At 39.7% G+C, this 16,541-nt stretch overlaps 1 long non-coding RNA gene across 1 annotated transcript in view; it reads left to right on the top strand.

Moving 5' to 3' along the window:
• The first annotated feature begins 1,172 nt into the window (after positions 1-1,172).
• LOC137155584 (uncharacterized) overlaps positions 1,173-16,541 on the top strand; it is a 109,115-nt gene continuing 93,746 nt past the window's right edge. The window contains exons 1-2 of the long non-coding RNA XR_010920554.1: positions 1,173-1,361; positions 13,044-13,119. This is a non-coding gene — a long non-coding RNA (uncharacterized lncRNA). The remainder of the gene's footprint in view (positions 1,362-13,043; positions 13,120-16,541) is intronic.

Genomic DNA, 16,541 nt, shown 5'->3' with positions numbered 1-16,541 from the left:
TATACAGATGACCAGGTGGCAGCCCTGCAGATGTCTTACACAGACACTCTCACTAGGAAGGCTGTGGATGAAGCTTGAGCTCCGGTTGAGTGGGCTGTAATCGTCCCTGGAAGCAGTACCTTTGCTTGCTCGTAGGAGAATTTGATGCAGGAAGTTATCCATGATGAGATGCGCTGGGCGGAAACAGGTAAGTCTTTCCTCTGATCAGCCACCATGACGAAGAGTTATGTAGATCTCTGGAACAGTCTTGTGCGCTCGATGTAGAATGCTAACACCTGTCTAACATCTAGTGCATGCCACCTCCTCTTCTCCTCCGAACCATGCGGTTTGGGAAAAAATATGGGGAGAAAAATATCTTGGTTATAATGAAACCACCTTAGTCAGGAAGGCCGAGTGTGGTCACAACTGAACTTTGTCTTTATAGAACACAGTATGAGGAGGATCCGAGTTCAGTGCCCTAATCTTGGAGATCTTTCTTGCTTAGGTAATGGCCAACAGGAAGGCCATCTTCCATGACAGCAGCAGTAAAGGGCATGTAGCCATGGGCTTGAAGGGGGGCCCCGTGATCCGTGAGAGGACCAAGTTGATATCCCAGGGTCAGGGACCTGCGGATAGAGCCTCTCCACCCCTTTCAGAAACCTAATGGTCATAGGGTGGAAGAAAACTGATCTCCCCTCCAAAGGCTGGTGGAATGCCGATATAGCTGCTAGGTGGACCTTCAGAGAGGCCATGGCTAGTCCCCAGAGTTTTAATTGCAACAAGTACATCAGGATCGCCTGTATCAACGACAACCGGGGCGAAATTCCCCAGGACTCTGCCCAACAGGTAAATCACTTCCATTTTGCCTGATATGAGACCTGTGTGGAAGGTTTCCTGCTACCTTGCAAGATTTGCTGGACTTGCACCAAACTGGCTCGCTCATTTGCGCTCAGCCATGGAGCTTCCAGGATGTGAGGTGTAGGGAGTCCAGGTCTGGGTGTAGCAAGTGACTGTGGTCCTGGGACAAGAGATCATGCCGTTTCAGTAGCTCTAGTGGGGGGCGTGATCGATAAGTCCAGCAGCATGCTGAACCAGTGCTGGCATGGCCAGGTCGGTGCAATTAAGATAACATCCACCTTGTCCCTCTTGATTTTTAGCAGGACTTTGTAAAGAAGAGAAATGGGGTGGAAACACATACAAGAAGATTCCCAATCAATGCAGCAGGAAGGCATTGGAGAGCAACCCAGCCTCCAGACCACGGAGGGAGCAGAAATGCGGGCATTTCCTGTTCCATTTTGATGCAAACACATCCACCTAGGGAGAGTCCCACCATTGGCAAATCATAGCGATCACATCTGGGTGAAGCGACCAGTCATGGCGGGGTAAGAACGATCTGCTGAGGCAGTCCGCTTCATCATTCCTCGCTCCAGGGAATTGGGAGTCTATTATGTGAAAATTGTGCCTCACCACCAGGTCCCACAGACAAATTGCTTCCTTGCAGAGGGCTGAGGAATGGGCTCCCTGCTTTCTGTTGATGTAGTACATGGCTGCTGTATTGTCTCTCAGCACCTGCACCACTTTACCTGCAATAAAGTGGAGTAACACTCCACAGGCTAGGCAAATAGCCTGTAACTCTCTCACGTTGATGTTCATGCGCCTCTCTTCCTTCGATCAGTCCCCTTGTGTGCTGAGGTTGACGCTGATATAGTCCCCCCCCCACCGTAAGTCCAAGGCATCTGATACCAGAGTGACCGAGGAGACTAGCTCCTCGAATAGCACACCCCTCATCACTAAGGACTAATCTATCTAACTCAGACAATAGCAAACGATTAAGGAGAACAAAAGGGATTGAGAACACTTACGATGTAAGTCGTAGCAGTTCCAGCAACTGTCACAGGCAGAAAGATGGAACTGAGGGGGTGTAGGGCCAGCAGTGCCTCATATACACGGCATATGCGCGGTGTTCCAGGGGGCCCCAGAGCCTGCCCTATGGGTACTGCTAAAGGGAAAAAAGTTCTGGTAACCATGCACGGAGGTGTGTACACACTTACAATGGAATGGACAAGAACAAGCATTCAAAGAACATTCAGTCCGGAAGTCCTGTATGTATATCTGCTTCAACATTCTTGTCTGGAAATGCAACTTTAAATGTTGTACATATTTATCTAGGCTACTCATTGCCATCTGTTAGGGTGGCACTTTGCCCACTCAATAAAATAGAATTCTAGTTTTAGTATAACATAGGTGCTAGTCAAACATGTATTAAGAAGAAACAGCTGGAGAATGCAGAAAGTGACAGGTTTTCTGCAAGAAATTCCCAATGATGGGGAAAAAAAGCAGGCTCAGTCACATCTGTTGACACTTACAGGCATTATACTATTGGTAAAATCCTATACCCTGTGTCTCTTCCTTGCTGCTTCAGTTCTGGGAACTCTGCCCAAAGAGAAGAAAATGTAGGTGTAGTTAATAAAACAGGGATAGGAACAAGCAGAGAAGATCAAAACACACCTGACAGAGATTTGAAAATAACTTCATAGCAAGTAGATAATCTGGTTTGAATACAGTCATCTGAGGGATAAAGAAAAAATCACTACAATACTTAGGTTTTACCATCAGACTAGAATCCAAAAAAAAGTTAGTGTAAAGTCATCATAAACATTAAGCCTGGGGATCCCAATTTAAGAGCTATGGGGAGTGGGGGGTACCACCCAATCTTGAGAAAGCTCTGAAAGAAAAACCCATCTGGGAAAATTTTTCATCACTAAGTCACTTTTGTGTGGTTTGCCTTTTATGTGCATAAGCAGTGCTGTGTTGACAATCCCATGTGCTAATGTCAGGATACAGATCTTGTAAGGCTGAGAAAGAAAGATGAATTCTTAATCATCTCCACCAATGCATACACAGTGAAGTAGAGAGAACTCATTTTCAAGAACCACAGAAATGCTGATACTACTCATGAGTGTAGAGCATCTTATATGCTCTGCCAAAATGAACAGTGAAATACATATTGTGCTTTCAAGTCTTTGTGAAATCTTTATGCTTTCAGTCAAACTTATATGATGAAAGAAATGTTTCTGGGGAAAGGCAGCAAAAATGAATTGGATGAGAGTTCAATCTTTTGGCTTTTTCAAGTGAATAAAAACCCAGTTTACAGAGTGCTTTCTAAGTGAGTTCTCAGTATGCTGCAGGCGATTGATTGATTGATCAAACCATATGATACATTTGAAAAAAAAAATTATTTTACAGGAGGGCAAACTAAGGCAGAGAGAAGTTAAATGACTTGTTCAATATGAACAAGACTGTATAAAAGATGGGATTAGAACACAGCCTAATTTCTGGCCTCCCAGGCTGTGCTTTTTTTCCACCCTTCCTCCTCTGTTAAGCAGAATCGTACAATAATATAGGGAGCATGAGGTGTTAACTTTCTACTGTAGAGTACATGAAAGTGTAATTAAAGCAGAATGAGCACTATCACTGACCTACATTGCACAGCCCTACATTAATATAGAACATTATTTTGGAAGGCAGGCACTAAAAATAAGAAAAAATGAATTAGCATTTTATGCCTGACAGTTTGTCTTCTGTAGTTCTTCATTCTCAATGTTTTTAATTTTTTTCTGTAGGATTTAAATGTGGCCTATGAAGAAAAAAGTCATCCTAAACATTTGACTTACTTTTCACACATTAAATCTTTGCAGGTGTACTGTTCATTACTTTTGCACATCAATTCCTATCTACATTAGAATGCACAATATTTGGTTATGTAAATATACTCCATGTGCAAATGCAGCTGCAATTTTTTTGACTGTTTAGATCACATTTGCTGTAGACTTTCATAAATCACTAATGAGAGTGCAAAATATTGGTACATTTTTTCCAGTTTATCCCATAGTGATGGAATACATTTTTCACTACATACGGGATGTGGCAGCAGATGAGTAACTTCATATTTACCATTCTTGCATCAAATGAAGTTACTGAGTACTTACTATGACCAGGGAGCCCTTGGTGCAAACCAGCAGAGGACATAAGGTCTGCTGAGGGGTTTACAGAGATTCCTGGGGGTTAGGTATTTATATAATAGTTTGCCAGAGGATGGCATGTAAGGTGTCTCTGAGAGCCAGTAGCTTACTGATCATAATCACGCAAAATGTCTGGATGGATGATATTTAATGAATTATGTATCTATACTGAAAACTGTGCTCTTAAGGTATGTGAGTTGACAGGCCACCCAAAGGTAATAAATGGCTTCTATTCAGACAGGGGGAAGTAGATGCTGATCTACTGACTGGTCATTGTGTATCTCAGTGTACATCTATTTGCATTACTGAGACTGATGCTAATGAAGATATTGTGAATTCTCATGGGAGAAGATCTGCAGCAAAAAACCCCAAAACAAACAGCTAGTTTCTTATTTGCAAGGAAAGAGAATGGGTTTTGGGGATACAACTATGGGATCTGAGGTGCACCCAGGATCTTTCACCAAGGAGATGAACTGTCAGCGTGTTTTAGCTTCTGAAAGCTAATCACAGCCACCCTAGCTGAAAAATGCCTCTCAGGCTTCGGGTGATAAGAGAGAGTCTTGTTAATTAAGTGTAGGCTCTAAAAGGTAAACTGATTTCATTGCATGTAATCATTTATTGCCAATACTTTGTTAAACAAATGTTTACTTGTCTCTACTATAAACATGTGTTTAAACGAAGTGGTCTTAAGGCAAACTGGTAACCTCGTGTGAGTTGCTCCTTTTAAGGAGCTGGGATGATTTAGTTGGGGTTGGTCTTGCTTTGAGCAGGGGATTGGACTAGTTGACCTTCTGAGGGCTCTTCCAACCCTAACCATCTTTGATTCTGTGATCTATGAATGGTGATCAGGGGTTGGTAACTCTAGGGGATGTGCAGAAGGCTTGCAGGTTGGAGACTGCCTATCATGAGCCTGTGTAGACATGGAGGGCAGCACCTATGGCCAGTGGAGTCAGGGAGCTGACCCCTGGCTGGTACAGTCAAGGCTTCCTCAAGCAAAAGGCAAGTGGTAGCAACGTATCTTAAACCTTGTGTACCCCAGCAAGCTTCATACCACACAGAATTTCATAGTTTAAGGCCAAAAAGAGGTTATGATTTACTCTGACCTCCTGTATCACACAGGTCATGGAACTAGAGCTGGTCAGTAAATTTTCAGCCAAATGTAATTAATTATGCTATTTCATCAAAACTCGGCAGAGAAACTAGCTATAGTCTGGTGGGACCCTGGGCTGGGGAAGACCAAGATCCCTGCTTTGCCACAGATTCAGACTTAGAACATAACTTTTCATCTCAGATCACCCAGAACAGGAAGGAGCAGGGACATGAACCTTGGTCTCTACATCTCAGTCCAGTGCCCTAATCACCAGGCTATAGAATCTGACTGAGACACACAACTATTTCAATACAGTTCCTAAAGCAAAAAGCTCAGGTTTCAATTTGAAAAGACATTTTGACAGCATTCCTTCTGCAAAAATGTTCTAAAGGTTTTGTTTTTGTTCAAGCACAGACATCGTGAAAGCTGTTACAAAAGGGAATTGCCATCCTCCAGTTAGCTGCTCATAAAACGTCACCAAGCAATTTCTGCATCAGGCCCATAACTTTTGTTTGAGCTATCATATATCTTTTTAAAAGATATTGATGGGCATAAAGTTCGTGGAAATTTAAGCTGCTGAACACCTTACGGAATCAAGTCCTATATCAATAGCTTACACATTTCATTATACAAGATAACTTTTATGTAGAAGGTATATTTCAAAAATGGAAGAAAAAATTACTACTGCTACCAACTCTGTAATTTTACAACTACGTATAGTTTTCATCCTACTAAGAAAATAATACATATTCACAAAAACTTGTTTTATTTCCACCAACTTCAGGTAAAATGATCAGCAAGTAACTGATTTTACAACCTAGTTTAATTATACTTTGCTAAATATTTCACTAACAGAAGCATGACATATTGTGTTCATTCATGCAACCTATTGATTCATGTAATCTCTGTGAGGAGGGCATAATTCATTATGACATGAAGAAATAGGCCATGAAGTTGAATTATTTGCACAGCATCAAATGTTCTGAAGCCAATTTTACTTTTGTCATTAATGATTGGTTCCATGTGCAACAAGTAAATCAGCAAAATTATTGTTTTGCAGATGGAGTAGACAGTGGCCTATTAGGAGTTAATGTCATCCAAACAGAGCAGAATATTTCCCATTACTGCCAAAAGAATGTAGTTTTATATTTCCATTAACACTTTTGACACCACTTTTAACATAGTGGCAGGTAGATACTTTATAAAACCATTTTTGTAGGTACAGTATAAAACACTCACTAGTTCAGTAGTTTTAACTAAACCTTCATCTGTATCACATTTCTCATGAATTCCTTGTAGACACAAATTCTTAAGATATTTTTATATTTACAAAGTTTAAGTGAATTAATTTAAACCAAGATGTTAAAATATATTAAGTAATAGAGCAGATCACAATAAATCAGTCTTATCACAGTTAGAATACATTCATCACTATAAACTAAATTCTATTCTGATGCAAGGATTTTGGAAGCAAAATATAACTATGGATCCTTTAATACAGATCTTTATGAATTTGCCAATAAGCCTTAAACAAATAGAATGCTATGGAAATGTGAATTAACAGTTTGATCAATAGTAACCATAAAAGTTACTCACTCACATATTAAACCAAGTATGCTGCCCAGGATTTAAAGCTATTGCTGGTTTCTCTAGATAACTCACCAGTGCATGTGTAATGATAGGTAATTTGTAATGCTAATCTTAGTTTAGTATAAATTCTTGTATTGCTCTAACCAAACGTTAAAACAATGAAATACTTTAACTGGGTATTGTAAACTAAAGAATCTTCCTCCTGTCATAACACTGACTGTTTTTCAGACATCACAGTGGAAGCTGCTGGACGAGCAGCTCTCTTGAAAACCTGTCCCTAAATTATCTTTCTCTATTACAGTGTAAAGCACACCTTAAAAGAGGGAAGTTTCTCTTTCAAAAATAAAACAAATTGAGCAGGGAGCTGCCTAAAACTCTCCAGGAGTGAAATTCAGAGGAAAGTGGTGGGGGTTAGGGCCCACTTCTCAAAGGTATTTAGGCACCTAACTCCAATTGATATGGGCCTCCAGGTGCTAGACTGACAGGCAGAAGGGAGGTGCCTACTGCTGCTGTGGATTCAGCTTTGGCTCCAAGTAGCTCATTAGCTACTGGGTAATCTCACCTCTTAGACAGCTTTGTGGGTGCTCACCTTCAGAAATGTAGGCACCAATGGGGCTAGGTGGCAGCTGAGCAGAGTTTTGAGACAGTCAATGGTGGCTAAATGGTGTACATGGCACTGAGGTGGCAGTTAGGCACCTAAGTACCTTTGTCAATCTAGCCCTCAGTTCTCAGAGGCTCCTATGAGAATCTCAGCCAAAATCAGTATTTTATGGGTACCTATGTAGTGAGGCGAATGTGCAACATTTTCAGGCTGTGCATCTTTTTACTCCCTCATTTTTTTTTTTTTTTTTTTACTGTTTACTGGTAAGTAGTTTAAGATGAATCCTACTTCATTGTACCTGCTAGTTTCTGAATTAGGTCAATCTGGGGTGCATCGGTATCAGTGTTGTGAACATCTGCAATGGTATTTGTATATTCGGCAGCTGAATATTGCGCACCAGTTTGGAGCAGATACAGCTACAGGCAACTTGTTGACACCCCGCTGTATATAGTGATGTGGTGCATCACAGGAACCCTTAAGTTGACTAACACCATGGCTTTCTGTTCTCTCTCACCTCACTCCCCCGCCGATACACCGAACTGCTGTGACACTTTGCGAAGCTCAGTGAATTCAGAAAACAGATGTCTTCCTATCCACCAAGACCTTGACAATGCCTAAAGTCCCGCAAGCCTGGATATATTCGCTTAGCCTCATGCAATCAGGCTATGATCAAAAGGAAGCTTGGAAAGCAGATTGGACTAAACAAGACTTAAAAAATCAACACCTTATGCTGGATCCCACACAGAAGGTTCCTGGGTTTGACCTCCCACAGACATCTTGGCCAACTCTGATCCAAATCTGAACCAACCATGGTAGATGCAGACATTTAATGCACAAATGGAAAATCAAGGACTTCCCAGCCTGGGAGTGTGGCTCTCCATGACAGACCATCAAACATATTACCACCTACTGTCCAATAAATATGAAAGAGGCATCCCTGCAATAAATTCTGCCACTCTCTTGATGTAGCCATCTGGTTCAATCAACTTGAGCAGCAACTACATTTTCACCTGTACACCAGCCATATGAAAGAAGATTGACAATCTATTTGAATATATGAAATACAATCAAGGAAATCAGCTGGAAAATAAAACAAACTCATTAATGCTTCTATATGAAGTCTGATTAAATGTTTATATAACCTCACTGACAGATGCTGGCAAGGGAGCAAACTCACTGCTGACTACCCATTTAGTCCTAGTAAAACTTGCATGTTTGTTTAATCATTCCCATTCCCATATGCATTAAGACTGCATGTACCAATGTAGTCATTTGTACCTTCACATTAATTAAAATGCCTATGTCTTTATCAGTCTCATGTCTTTGAAAATATCAACACAATATGCTATATGTACATCTAACGTATATTCTATGACATGATTTTAGTGAAATAGAAAATAAAGTCTCAAAAGAAATGGATTGCTGGTGTCCTAATGTATAACAAGTGCATTCTGCTTCAAAAACTGCAGAATTTCTTAGTTGGTTCATAAGATTGGTTTCATTCATGAGCAAATTTACATGTGAAGAACTTATTCATTCTGGGAGTGTTTTAGGTGTATGAGATATTCAGGAAAACATTAACAAAACTGGTAAATGGTCTGACAAACATGGTAGCAATCTTTCACAGCCATTCATCTCTTGCAATAATGTATTTAAGATAAAAAGAGAGAATCCTAAAAAATATTGCATGACAAAGGGAACCATGTGAGGGATTCTGAAAAAGCCATTCTTGTCTTTCTATCAGAAAGGGACTGAACAATGGCAGTTAGAGGAGTGATAAACAGATGTGTGATGGATAGCTCAAGGCCTAGGCCAGCCAATCAAAACTCAGGGAATTGTCCTCTCAGTTAACCAGAATGTTTTTAGGGTGGAACAGTCGGGAACTATGTTCTGTGAGGAAGCAAAAGTAGAAGAGAGGCAGTTGTCTGCTGCACCAGAGCACTGACAGATGGAATGCTTGGGCTTGCATTATAAATTTACAACCCGACTAGCCATGCAATAAGTCCTCCATGTGGACAAGCCCTCAGGAAGACATTTCTTCTCAGAAATAATCAAACTGATTCATTATTTGCATTACTTACGCTAGCTCTTATTAACAAATCATTGTAGATGTCTTTCTAAAAGGTTCTAGCTCAACCAATAAGTTATGGGCTTGATTAAATATTAATCTGCATTATGCAGAATGATGCCTTTTGGCTTTAATTTAATTGTCTCATTATTAGAACAATTATTCATAGATATTTTTTTAAGGCAAGAAGGGACTATTTTGATCATCTAGTCCAGGGGTGGGCAAACTAACTACAGCCTGTGGGCCACATATTCAAGCTTTTAATCAGGCCTTCCAGATCAACTGGTAGTTGGGGTGTGGCAGCGGCTGCTTCCCCTACAAGCCCAACCCTTTCCCTCCACCCCTCTCCCACTACGTAGCCCTGGCCCAAGCACAGTGGCCTCTCCCCCCTCCCAGTCTTGCCCCTTCTCCCACCATGTGGGCCCAGCAGTGCCCTGACTGAAGCTGCTCCCAGCCCTGGGCTGCGCTGCGTGGCAGTCGCTCCCCCTCCCACCCACAGCCCTGCCTCTTCCCTCCCATCCCTCTGTATGGCCCGCCATACAATTTTTAATGTTGATGTGGCCGTCAGGCCAAAAAAATTGCCCACCCTTGATCTAGTCTGACCTCTTGTAGAGAACATAGGCCATAGAACGTCCCTGAAAAAAATCCTAGACCATATCTTTTAGAAAAAAGTCCAATCTTGATTTAAAATTTGCTAGTGATAGAAAATCCACCATGATCATTGGTAAATTACTTCAGTGGTTAATTGCCTTCATTGTTGAAATAACACACTTTTTTCAATCTGAAATTGTCTGGCTTCAACTTCCAGCCATTAGATCATGTTATAGCTTTCTTTGCTAGATTGAAGAGACTATTATTCAAATATTTGTTCCCCATGTAGGCAGACACTATTTGTCATCCCTTAAACTTCTTTAAGATAAACAGATTGAGCTCCTTGAGTTTATCACTGTTAGGCATATTTTCTTGTCCTTTAATTGTTCTCATGGTTTTTATCTCAAACTCTCCAGTTTCTCCATCTTTCTTGACTAGTGGGTACCAGAACCATGCACAGTATTCCAGCAGCAGTGCCAAATACAAAGATAAAATAACCTCTCTACTAGTACTTGAGTGCCCTGTTTATGAATCCCAGGCTTGCATTAGCTCTTTTGTCCACAGTCTCTCACTTATATTCAGCTGATTATCCCCCATGACCCCCAAATATTTTTCAGTCACTGCTTCCCAGGCTAAATTCCTGCCCCTTCCCATTCTGTAAGTATGGCCTACATTTGTCATTCTTAAATATGTGTACATTAACCACGTTAAAACATGGTTTGCTTGTCCTAAGCTCACTGATTTGTGACTTGTCCCCTTCATTATTTACCCTGTTCCCAATTTTTGTCATCTGCAAACTTTCAGTGACGATTCTACGTTTTCTTTCAGGTCACTAATAAAAATGTATAGGGCCAAGAACTGTTACTATGAGATCCCACTAGAAACACACCCGCTTGATGATTATAATTCCCCTTTCAGAATTATATTTTGAGACCTATTGGTTGGTCAACTTTTAATCTATTTTAATATGTGCCATGTTAATTTTATATCATTCTAGTTTTTAATCAAAATGTTGTGCAGTACCAAGTCCAATGCCTTCACAGAAGTCTAAGCCTATTACATCAACACAATATTATCAGCCAAACTTGTATTCTCATCAGGAAAAGATGTCAAGTTAGTCTGACAGGATCTATTATCCATAGACCCATATTGGTTGGCATTTATTATATTACCCTCCTTTAATTCTCTATTAATTGAGTCCTATAAACTACTCAATTATCTCACCCAGGATCAATATGAGACTGACAGGCCTGTAATTACCTGGGTTAAATGGCTGTTCAATTTCAATACCAAATTGAGTATTGTTGAGGGCTTTACAAGGAGGCTTGTCTTGATGGAAAAGTCACAGAAAACAGAAGCATATGATCAAACCACAAGAGCAGCTTTACTCTTGAATGCACAACTCCTGAACATGATGGGGGATGATGAAAATATGATGGGGAAGGGAAGAGACCAAGAAGATGGTGATAAGGAGCAGCTGAAGGCCCCGGGTTATCATCAAGCCATCAGACCTAAAAAACATGGGTTGAAAGGAGCTGAAAAACCTAGAGGGTCAGAAAAGAAACTGACAACCTAGAGGGTGTTAGAGGGACCTGGGTGGGAGTGTCAATGAGATCAGATGCAGAGGGACCCAGGTGGTGACAGCAAAGAGCATCTGGCTTGTTAAACTGGAACCTGGAGCTTATTAAGACAGGAGCAGAAGGGATACTTAGAGCATTGCCAAGCACAAGGAGCTGGGGGTGGTGCTACTGATGTGAAACCTGAACCTTAATAAGCTTAAGCCATTTTCCCTTATTTGTGCTCTGTATTACTTCACATCAATATTAAAATCTTTCTTTTTACCAAGACACCGCAAAGAAGCAAAGAAGATTTTTTTTTTTTTTTTTTTAAAAGGCAAATAACCACTCAATCATCCCTCAACAGTTTGGTTGGAAATTTGCAGCCTTCCTGAACTTCTTGTCTTGTCACGAAGTTGCAGTTAGCTTAATTTCTTAATCAAGGCTAAACCGATTGCCTCTATCCTTGATACCATTGTTTAAATCATAGCTTTTAATCTTTTTGCTGTTGCGGAGGGATATTGTCTTAATTCTGCAATGGATCATGCAAAAGTAAAAGTTTCTCAGACTAGTGGTGTGGCCATGTTCCAAATGTTGAAATCACTATTTGCAGAATAGAAAGTATTAAGACATCAGATGCTTGATATTTTATACTTGATGGCTTTTACTGGACCTGGCTTTTTGTGCCAACAGTGTTTTAGTAACAAAATCTGTCACTTAAACATCTAAATTACATCCGTAAAAGATTGCAGGTTCACAAAGGGATGCCATGGTTTGAAAAAAAATTGTCCATTCAGTTAGCTACCTGGGATTCAGAAGATCTTATCAACATCTTACATATTTAGTAATTTTTGCAATTGTGGATGCAAATGGTAGCTTTAAAAATATCTGTCTAGTTTAATATGCATAAAAAGGAGGCGGCTGCATTGTGGTCTGTTTAAAAAATAAGCCCTGGATTGTTGCATCATACTCTGTCATGTAAGGTTAATGAATAAAAATGACACGGTGCTGAAGTTTTCAGATTAGTTACAGTAGCTGCTTTTCATTTAAATTCAATCTGAATGGAATGGAATGGCAGAAACAGAATGTAAAAGCAGCTTCCTCCTTACACTGTTAGAATTCTCAAATGCATTTCGGTCTTCAAGACAGTTTTATTTGAAAAAATTGTAATATAGCTTATAACATAATGAAACTTTATGGAAAATTTCCTCTAATACTTAGCATTGTTTTTTTTTTCAGTAGGATTCATCTGGCTAACTTCCCCAAATAATCTGATTGATTGTTCAGAGCATCCTCTTTTTAAATATCGATACTTTCCTTTGTAAAGTACTATGGAAGCTATGCTTGAAAAGCATTTTATAAGAGCCAATTAACAGCTTTATTTCATTTGCTGAATTCTTTCTTAGCTAAGTAGAGTGAAACAGCCAGCTGAGTTCTCAGGATGATTTCTTCTGTAACAGAACACTTTTTTAACTCTTATCACAGTATTAAACTTAAGTTTAAAAAAAAATGACTAAAATTTCTCATTTCATTTTGTTGGTTCCAGTTTTCAATGGATTAAGTATTTCCACACAAATAACACCAAAAAATTAAGGATTCTCTCAGCCAGAGGTCAGAAAAAGGTAAGATGACTTGCATTCTTACTTTCTGAAGTCAGATTTCTTGATTCTTATCATAGTTAATTTTATCCCATTTGATTACAATGGTATTCCTGTTTATCACCAGTGTGAGAGCAAAATGAAGCCTATAATCCTGTTTAATTTAGATCAGACTACTGTACTGACTAAAGACACATAATAATTACAGTTTAAAGTAGCTAAGTACTTTGGCTACAATATATGACTTTCTCAACATGTCTTGGAGCTAGCTAGAATATAAAAGGGAAGGATAGAACAGACGGGCAGGAAGTTTAAAAATATATGTATTAGAATTTGTTCTAAAGCAGTGTGCCTACGTTTTGAGGAGCGTGGACAAGTCCTATTTTTTCTTTTACACAGTTTTTGTGTCTGTGAGGTGTTGGAGATTGTTGCTTAACAGAGATCATTCTCCATCTCCTGGGCTCATCCACTCTCTCTCTGCAACCCATTGAAGGACTGATCATCATCTGAACTAAATGGGAGCTTTGCCATTGACTTCAGTGGTAGCACAGTTGTGTCCATATTTTGGAGAGGGTATTTAAGAGGATATTCTGTGGCCTTTTCCCTCAATATGATCTGTCCCCAATTGTCTATGAAATTGATGCCCTTCCATATCCTCTAGAAACATGGAAAGGAAACAGAGAGAGATTCAGAATTTTATCTATTTTAAAGTACCCATAACTAGCTTGAGATGGAAGGACCCTCTTAAAATGTAATTTAGATCATCTCCCTCAATCATAGAATGTTATTTCTTAATTAGTAATATGTCAAATCCAGCTTTAATCATCTCCAGTAAAGGTGATTCCACAATCTCCCTTAGTAGTTTGTTCCACTGTCGTCTTTACTGATATTTAGTGTAAATTTTCTCTGCTGGATTTTATTCTGACTTCTTCACAAGCAGGGCAGCATTGTCCGCATAGTTTGTTGGTGAACTCTTGGCTAACCTTGATTCCGATGAATAGAGTGGCAAGTCCAAATAACCAGTCAACAGCTCAACAGAATAGTGCCAGGGCAAGAACACATCCCTGCCTCACACCTGAAGTTGTGTATAAACAGTAAAAGACATGAACGGTGTGAAGACCACATGCCAGATCACACTAGTCCTCCACCAACTGTTTGCCTGTTTTGACTCTGCAGTGTGATCAACCATATTTGTGGTATTTTGTGCCAGTAGGTGGGAGTGAATTCCAATGAAGGGTGCCTCACAAGGAATGTCTTATGAGGACATTTAGATCAAGGGTGCTCCAGTATGAGTGCCTACATTGATCTAAATTGCACCAGTTTGGCACAGGGAGAAAGGGAGTGTTTTAGGTAGTCGGGTCCCAAGTCTTTTAGACCTTTGTAGGTTTAAAAACACCTTCTACTCTACCTAGCATCAGTGACCAGGATGTGGGGGATAGTGCCAACGGGTCAGAAAAGGCATCAGGAGTCAGAGCTCAGGATCAGAACCGGAGGCAGAGGATGCATGTCAGAGCCCATGGCCAAAGCTGGAGTCAGAGGTCAGGGATCAGAGCCCAGGGTCCATATGGAATTACCTGAACTGAGGTAAAGTTGGTGCAAGGCTGGGAATAAGCAGGTGTAGGTGTTATCTCCACCATGAACAAATGCTTTAAGCTGCTGCTTCTGGGTTTAACAGCTAGGCTGCTGACTCTCTTCCAACAAATAGGTGGTATAGCCAATTAAGCAGTTTCTCTGTGCTCATCAGTTTGCCTAGAGACTGGGCTTTCTTGTATGTCCTGATTGCTGGTGCCTAGAAACCAACAGGCAGCCAACAAAGATGCCAAAGCACTGGAGTTCTATAAAATAAACAGCCGCTGATGAACCCAGGACTGTCAATTCCAAAGAAGAGACCTCCATCACTTGAACCAAAGAGGTAACTTCATCAGCTCATAACAGTGGTAGACTGTTTTCCTCTAGTGAACCAGCCACTAGACGAGAACACAGCATATGCTTTGTCAGTATGTTTCTTTTTTACATGGATTAAAAACAACTTAATGAGGATGCATTTTGCACCTTTTTCATGGTCCAAGTTGACTTCCATGTCCATATACAGGACATTGCAGTAATGTCTGCATCAAAGAAAAAATTGCCTCCTTTGGATCTTATACAAGGAAAAAGAAATCATTCTGATCATTGGTCTTAAAAATTGTAAACTTAACTGGTAAACAGCAGGCTAGTATTTTAGGGGGGCCAATATAATCTTTGCCATATACTGCAGTTTCTTCACTCTACTGTCACACAATTAATCAATAGTGAGGTTGTGGATAGAGGGCAGAAGTTTTCATTCATAATCTATAATCTTGTGCTCTCATCAATACAGTTTACTCATTAAATAAAATTAACAATGAGAAAAATGAAAACAAAATAGGAACTTCAAAAATGAAGATTATTTTTTAACAATATCCTTTACTGGAATATTTTGTCCAGTATCAGTATCAACATTTTAAGAATTAAGTTGAAAAATTAAAGAGGATTGAGAAGTTTACAGGAATGACTCAGGGTCTGGAAACACCTTACTATGAGAGATGAGGTCTTTTAAGGAGTTCAAACTATTTAATTTATTGAGGAAAAGATTAAAGGTGTCCTAATCAGCCTATAAGGACCTTTACAGGGATAAGATTTCTGACCATAGATTTCTTGAATTTAGCTGCAGATAGACGCATGATAAGATCAATCGTGGGAAGCTGCAGTTAGCAACATTTAAAATGGAAAAAAGACAATTAAAAAAATTGATTTAACTATTGGCACATCTTACTAAGGGATGTGGTGGTTTCTCTTACTAGAGACTTTTAAATTGAGATTGGTTTTTTCTAAATATAAATCAACAGTTCTTAAACTTTTCAACATTGTGACACCACTTTACAACAGAGAGATTCAAGGACCTTTTTGCTTTCTAATCCATAACCAAAGGAAGGGTAGTTGTGACCCTCTGAAACTTGTTAGGCTCCTGAACTGTCAGGCTGAGAACCTGTGATCTAGATCAATCAGATTCTTGGACTCCCTTCAGAAATTATTGGATTAAATTCTGTGGCCTCTGTTCATAGGTCACACTAAATGGTCATTATGGTTTATTCCTTCCTTAAAATCTATGAATTTGTGCAGGGTGTGTGGGTGTATGTGTTTCAGATACAAAAACATGAGTTGCATGATTTACGAGATTATATTTATTTAAAATATGTACTTATCCAACAGACACTTCAGGCTCCACATCTTGTTCTGTGCATGAATTCTGAAAATATACGCTGTGCTATATACCTGATGAAAGGAAAAATAATCTTTGAAGCTCTTCAATCTATATTGGTGCATTCGGAAAGTCAATTTTTATCACTTGGACTATGATTATATGAGAATGCAGAGAGCTAAATCTCTTGTGGCAAAATATGTAAGACTATATGTCATGTAACTGT

This window comes from Emydura macquarii, unplaced genomic scaffold (assembly GCF_026122565.2).
Source record: "Emydura macquarii macquarii isolate MOO-44397 ecotype Brisbane River unplaced genomic scaffold, CSIRO-AGI_Emac_v2 contig_1363, whole genome shotgun sequence".
NCBI lineage: Eukaryota > Metazoa > Chordata > Testudines > Chelidae > Emydura > Emydura macquarii.
This window is presented reverse-complemented; position numbering and strand designations above follow the sequence as displayed.